Source organism: Daphnia pulicaria, chromosome 1 (assembly GCF_021234035.1).
Source record: "Daphnia pulicaria isolate SC F1-1A chromosome 1, SC_F0-13Bv2, whole genome shotgun sequence".
Taxonomy (NCBI): Eukaryota; Metazoa; Arthropoda; class Branchiopoda; order Diplostraca; family Daphniidae; genus Daphnia; species Daphnia pulicaria.
Window position 1 is genome coordinate 1016713 of NC_060913.1, and position 7597 is coordinate 1024309.

Consider the following 7597-nt stretch of genomic DNA (forward strand, 5'->3'; position numbering starts at 1 on the left):
TCCAAATGGCCTTGTTTCTTGTGTTTTAAAACACCGATTCCGTGACTTGTAAAGAACTTATGGAGAGAACAAGACTGAATGGCGATCTTTTTCAGACGACGATCAAGACCCTGGTGGACTCGAACCTGTTGTTGGTAGCAGCTGATGAACATTTTTGATCTTCTTCTATTGTTACCCTGAATATGAACTATAATAACAAACGCAGCGAGTTTAAAATTAAAGGAGTTCAGATTGAGACTGTCAGAGAGCCGGAGACGTATCCTTCCGTAATCAAAGGCAGAAAGCTGTACTTAAAAGTATGAAATACATGGATATTTTAGTTTATTGCATTAGAGATCCGAAATACCAATAGCTTGTTTTGTTCTTCTGTTTCCAGGCAGCCATCGTTCGGATAATGAAATTCTTCAAGAGCCTTCGCCACGACGTCTTAGTCCAGGAGGTGTTGAACGAGTCCAACATAAAAGCCCGATTTGCTCCTTCCATTAGCTTGGTTGAAGAAACCATCAAAATGCTGAAAGCGACGCACTACCTGGAGCGAACCTTTTTCAATCTTCCTAAATAATTTCCAACACACCCGCAAGTGGGATATTTGTTTGCCGCTGCAAATTACCCCATGCGTGGTATAATTTTTTCTTTTCTTTTCTTAAAATGAAACCATTTTCCATATCATACCGACTAGTGCCGAATTTGTAAAAATACAGTTCCGAAATGGTAGTAGGTAGTGCCGAATGTGATTTACCTACTAGTCGGTGCCGAAACGTCCAATAATCGCAAATATAATAGTTCCCCCATGTTTGTTTTTCTGTTTTTTGTGAAAAACTCTCTTTGCCTTGTCTGTCTCGCTTTCTACCTCTTTTTTCCCAAATATTTGTATTTATTTACGTCCCTAATACAAATGTTACACACCGGAAAAGGAAAGTAGTATTAGGAGATATCGAACTTTACTTCAACAAATTTCAAATTTACATCAATGATATTAGTATAGAAAAAATTTTGATTTTACCGCAACATTGTTTACTTGAGTAAAAGGAAAACAGTTATTAATACAAACATTAAATTGATTTTCAAAAATTTTTCTAGATTATGATTTTTCATCAGAATTTGTCCACAGAGATGAGTACGAAACATCCAATGAAGAATGAAGAGACAGTGACTGAGGGAGACAACGAAGAGGCGAAATTATTATAGGAGGATGAGGAAGGTTTTGAAGGTAATGGGGAAAGGATGATCATGATGAGGATGAGCAAGATGACGACAAGGATGAGAAAAACTAACAAATGGATATAAGGGAAGTGAAGACACGCACCAGAAGGAGGACCTAACAGAAAGCAGCTGAGGAGACACGCACATAAGGAGAGATGGTTGGATAACAAAAAACGGCTGAAAAATGTAACACAGGAAATTTATAAATAAAAAGAAACAAAGTTATTTCCCCTAATAACATTTGTTGTAGACAAAAGTTCCAAATACATTCATATATGGTCGCGACTATTTCACCGTGGAATCCACGGCACTCTACTGTCGAAACATGCTATTACGCCTAGGAGTCTACGGGACTCTAGCAACAAACTTAAACATAAACACAAATTCCGGAAAAGGATCAAAGTAATAAAGATTTTCTTTGCCAATTATTGACATTGAGCCAACTAACAGCCATTTGCTTTGACAAACAGTAGACAACTAGTCTTGCACTTAAATTTGTTGTGAAAGTTCTTTTAAAAAATATATTAAATTTTTTTTTATGAAAGTGTTCAACAAAAAATGAACTAAGGAAACAATTATTTATTGACGCCAATTGCCAAGTTGAAATCAGGCCTTCGTTACTTGGTAACGAAAGGTATAGAATTCCTAGGCGTAATAGCACTATTCAACACGAGAATGCCGTGTATTCACGATGAAATATATTCTACCTTCATATATTCTGTTATCCCATAAAGTACTTAACAACTAACTATTTAACTGTAACAAACTAATTCGCTCCTTAACCCAGATTTTATCTGTTGTTATTTCCTGAAAAACGCTCCCTGGCAACAACAACAAAGGAAAAATTATCAAAAAAACTTTTTTGATAGTATCTCCATTTCTACTTTACAAAATAAATAAAAAATACAGCACTTCTGAAAGGGAAATGAATTTCCTTTTTAGCAATGCATTATTCAATAAATATAATTAAGCCGTTGCAGAGAAAATTGATGTTCCATTTTTCCCCCGGCTCTGTTCCGTTTAACCCTAAATATTTTGTTTTTCGGCATTTTTTCATGTTGGCATTTCATCATATAACTATTAAATGATTCAACGAAAAAAATTAAAAAAATTACCTAATGTTAATAAATTACAGAAAATCACCCCTATACTTTCATTTTTTCATAATTCTTAGTTTTATTGAAATGGCAGCGAAAAGAAAAAAAATGTCCCACATAGCCCCGGTCTCCCCTACTTTCAATAGATTACATTTTTCATTGAATTTCCGAAATGATATTGAAAATGTTGTCAGGTTTCATTTAATTGTGGTATTCCGATACAATTAAAAGCAGCTTGACAACTCATACAGAAAAATATAGATTACCAATATTTATATTTATCCTCATCACCGATCGACGACGGCTATGGCTAACCCGTTGGTTATTGGTTAACCGGTTAAACCGCCCATCAACCGTGGTTATCATTTACGATTTTGAAAATTTATCGGTTCACCGGTTAACCACGAAATAAAAATGCACACCTCTGGCTGCCACGTATTGCGAGTAAAACAACGTTTTTAAAAGTTGTTGAACGGATTCTATACCAGATTTAAATCTTTTACCAAAGATGACATGCGAAAATAATTTTTTTAAATTTTTTTAACGTTCAGTTTTCTAGTCAAATACAACATTGCATTATTGTAAATTATACAAAAATGATGGGATACCCCAAGTCTTCAAACTATTTTCGCCGTTTTCCAATACTTTTGAGAAAAATCTTAAAAATTTTCATCACGTTTTAGTAATTTTTGACCTTAATTTTCTAGCGGTGAAAATAACAGCATTTGGCTCTTCCCTAGCAAGCCAGGTTTTATAATAATAAAAAAGGATTTGTACAGGGTTGTAGATCTTTTTACGCTGATCATTTTTAATATAGTAGGGTGTGCAAATGAGCGGGAGAGGGGTCAGTGAAAGGGGGGTTTACCTAGGCCCTACCATGAGGCCCCATGTTTTCCCCTTTCCTTCCATGTCAACGGTGATATAATCTTATCGGTGTACCTTCAAAATTTCCTTCGGACCATAGGCTTGGATTTGGTAATATTTCATCAAGAGCAGATGAAAGATATGAAATAAACTATTTTAAGAAAAAATACTGGATTTTTTTATTATGTGAAGATATATGATCTTCTCCTGTGCTTATCCCCGTACGTGATGAGTATTAAGATGTCCACGAGAAGGGTTTAATGTCAGAAATGGATGCTTTTTATATATTGCGAAGGGAAAAATACCTTAGTAGTAAAATTCCGATGGGGAAATGCAAAAAATAATGCTGGCCAACATCCACACAATCACTCTGATCCCTTTTTTCCTCTTTCCTTGTCCCTTCCATGGCAATCCAATTTTCACGATTTTTAGTCCCGATTATCTCGGGATTTGTCATAAAATTTTTGTTTAAACTTCAAACATATTGATAACTTATAATTTAAGAATAATTGTCGAGATTCAAAACTTACTAATAAAAAGACGTAACAAAATTAATTATAGGACTACCTGAATGCTCATAAAGTTTTCCCCTGATTTCAATATTTTAAACCGGTTAATCCACTCAAACCACGGTTAACTAAGAAATAGAAAGGTACAACTCTGAGCAGTAGCCTAGTATAGAGGAGAGAATGTAAGTTATATTATTCTGATTATCATGTATGTATGTTAGGACTCAACTTAATCTTAGCATATATAACTATGAGCCAGTGCACTATTAGTTTAATTTTGCTTTCACAGGAAATGTATATTTTTAGGGGTATCAGGGCGGGCGTCTTTTGTTTAATTTTTGCAAGTCAACCGAAAGCAAAAGTAATAAGTTTTTATTTAAATAGTAAAGCCATTTTAACAGAAAAAAACACAGAAAAATATGCTTTTTTTCAAAAGAACTGGCCCCAAAATCTTCATGGGTAAGAGAAGAACCGAAGAACTCCAACAATGCTTGTTGTCATTCATGCAACACAACATTTAGTCTGAGCAACATGGGCAGAGGTGCCCTGGTAAGCCACGAGAATAACACAAAACACAAGAACGTTATAGAACTTCAGAGAAAAAGCTCGAGTTCTCTCAAATTCTTCTAAAAATGAAAACGCCAATTTTCAATGTGTTTTTAATTCAGCAAGAGGATGCCGAAGTTCCGTCAACAACAGCTATTATTACGATTGATGGCAAACGCGACCCAGCTAGCAGAGTATATTTCCCAAATATTGCTAAAATATTATATTCCTACAATTGAGATGTTGGTAAAATAATTTTTTTAAATATTTTTCCAATATATTTTTGCACCCAAATTTATTGGCTCACAATATTTTTCAAGTTATTTTACTTCTATTGGTGAAATAACAGTTTTACTAATTTTAAAATTTTCGCGAACGTTATTTGTATTGTATTTAGATGAAATCTGGTTGTTATTATTTAGTCCAGCGTGGTATATTAATTTAATTCCTACTTGTAATTAGAAAAGATTCTATTTTATACTATACTGTTTTGTTTCTGCCCGAGAGTGGGTTTGAACCATTCCTACATTGTGTCACCAATCCGATACTGTAACCACTACACCAACGGCGGTTTTACAACTCTTTATCGACGTGAAAGTCCATAAAGTAAAAGTTTTAACTTCAAGACGCCACGTAAACAGGGGTTAAAAGGGGATTTCCGGGGCTTTGTACCGACAGGCAATAGAGAGATCCAGAGGATCTCGTCACGGATGTCCCTACGGCCGAAAAAGGGATAAGTCAAGTCCCGTAATGGTAAAATATTGTTTTCCGAGAATATTCTTCGGTCGATAACCCACATATAGGTATAATATTAGATTAGTACTTTGCTATGTCAAGGTGGCTGTTAAATTGTTTTGTTGTTTTCCCAATGAATGACTATTATCAAAGATGAATAAATCAATATTATGTTTTTTTATTTTCCCTCCGTTTATTTTGCACTCTAAAGCAACGAATGTTCATCTGAATATTAAGTAAAGTGTAGCAAAAACTCATATTTTAAGCATTATTCATAGTGTATTCAAATATAGCTAAGATATCCTCTTATTTGTATGAGATTGCTTGGCATAATAGGGCAAAGTTGAAAACTAGGCTAAAGTTATTGAAGATCGCCTTTTTTTTTATCAAGATCAATCATGGCCTTAATAAATTATGTGGTATTTCTAAATTTTCTTTGAAAGATCTTTATGATGAACTGGCTTATATATGCATGTTTGATATTTGATTAAATGATTCAACCATGTATAATTATAGAAATGTTTATATAATTCCAGATCTGTATTTGGTAATTCAGCGTATCTTCGTTTAGAAACATTTAACACAAATTGTGTTCAGTAAGAGCGCGTCAATCAATGCTTTAGACTCCAATATTTTTTCCCTTGGTGGCTGACGGATGTTCATAAATTCTGGATGGTTTGCTTTGAAGTTTTACGACGTATATACGTTTTATTTTGTTTAAATTAATTTAGATTTTTTGTATGAGTGTGGAGGTTGTTTCTGCAAGTCATCCACTATTAGTAAGTTTGCAATTGGCGAGTTTTTCCAATGCAATTTTTTTTAATGATTTATTCAACCAACCTTCAATGTGTTTTTTTATATTCATTCCATTTCAGACGGAGTTCGCAAAGTGCACAATTCTATGACAAGAGATGAAGCGTCAGTGCCCAAGATATGCCTTGATGGGCAATGAAGACGGAAGTAGAAATGGAGAAGACGATGAGGTCCAACAGTACGATACCAACTAATCCCATATTATCCAAATGAAAAAGACAGGGGAATCGATTATGGGTAAAAAAATATATGAATAAAACAATGTCCAAACAATTTTTCTCCTTTTTTCCCTTTATTTTATTAACAGTATTAACAGTAACAGTTAAAAATTTAACAATTAAAGAACTAACAGCAAACAATATAACAATTAAATACGACAACTATTAAAACAAACAAATTACGACAAAAATTACTTACGACTTTTAAACTTAGCAAAAAAAAGAAAAAGATAACTAATTATTAAAAAACGCATTTGGAAATACGAAATGCCTAGCGTAAAGGAAAATAATAATTCATGAAAAACCAACAACTTACTTCGAAATTACTAACGAAATAAATCTATTTTGTTAATGAAATTTACTGTCGAAATAATAAAAAACATTACAATTTAAAGTTTATCCATCCCTTGAAATGGTGAAGAATAAGAGCTCCTTCTCCATCTGAACCCTCATTGTGTGACACTATATGGTTCCAGCTGACAAAAAGCCGAGCTTTATCAAACTGAAGTCTCACGAAACTTCACTTTCGTTCTCTCATAGACTCACTTTCGTCCCAAACATCACTAGCATATATACAGATGGATCTTTGAATATTGGTTGGACGTTCGGTGAAGTGTTTATTCCTCAACTAGACGTTTCTAAATTCTGGCATCTCAAGAATAACTCTATCCTACTAACATTACTCACGCTGTTAATATGATATAAGCGTAAATATGGGATAGCACGATCCCCATCCAAATGAAACGGCTGTGGAATATCACAGGAATATAGTTTTTTGTACGTAATTTTAAATATTTAATTTTATACCTTCCTGTATGAGAAACTTGAATAAATGTTTCGTAAAATATGTATTTGCAATTTTTATTTCACATTATTAAAGTATACAATTAGCGTACACGCTATATCAATAAAAATGTAATCCAAAAATGGATAATAAATTTAGCTTAATAGATACCCACATAAGAATATTCCAGGAATGCACTCATGATTGTATGATTTGCACGTCTTAATGGGATGTAGGGCCCCAGGTTCTGCTGGGAGAATGATAGTAATTAGCGTGTTTAAGTATAAATTCCAATGTTATACTGATTTTACGTTAGGATAAAGTTTAACAAATACTTGTACCATGTTTAATATAGATAAATACTTGCACAGAATGTCCGTAAAGTACAACACCCAAGCTAGTAAAATTTGCTTCACCTTCAAAATAAGTACTTTGTAAAGTGTAAGTGGAACAATTTGATGTGGAAAACTTTGAGGTATAGGGTTCTCTGAGTTGATTTTGTTGTAAATCATTCGTATTTTTATTCGTATAGAGTAAAGAATTGTGCATCTTTTGGCACAAGGAAAAAGATTTTAGCTTGATTTTAGTATTTTTTATATATTTTTGAAAACGACGTAATTAACACAGCGCATATGAAGGAAAACGGGGTGCCTTATAAAGTGAACGACACCGTAGCGCCATGGGGATTAATCCTACGAAAACTTCATGTGTATAAAAGATGTAAATTATGCATGGATGTACTCAGGAAAAAAAGAAAAAAATCTAGCCTAAGCCGTTCAAGAGTTATTGCACTTTTTCTAAGACACGTAGTACCATAAGAATGCACTG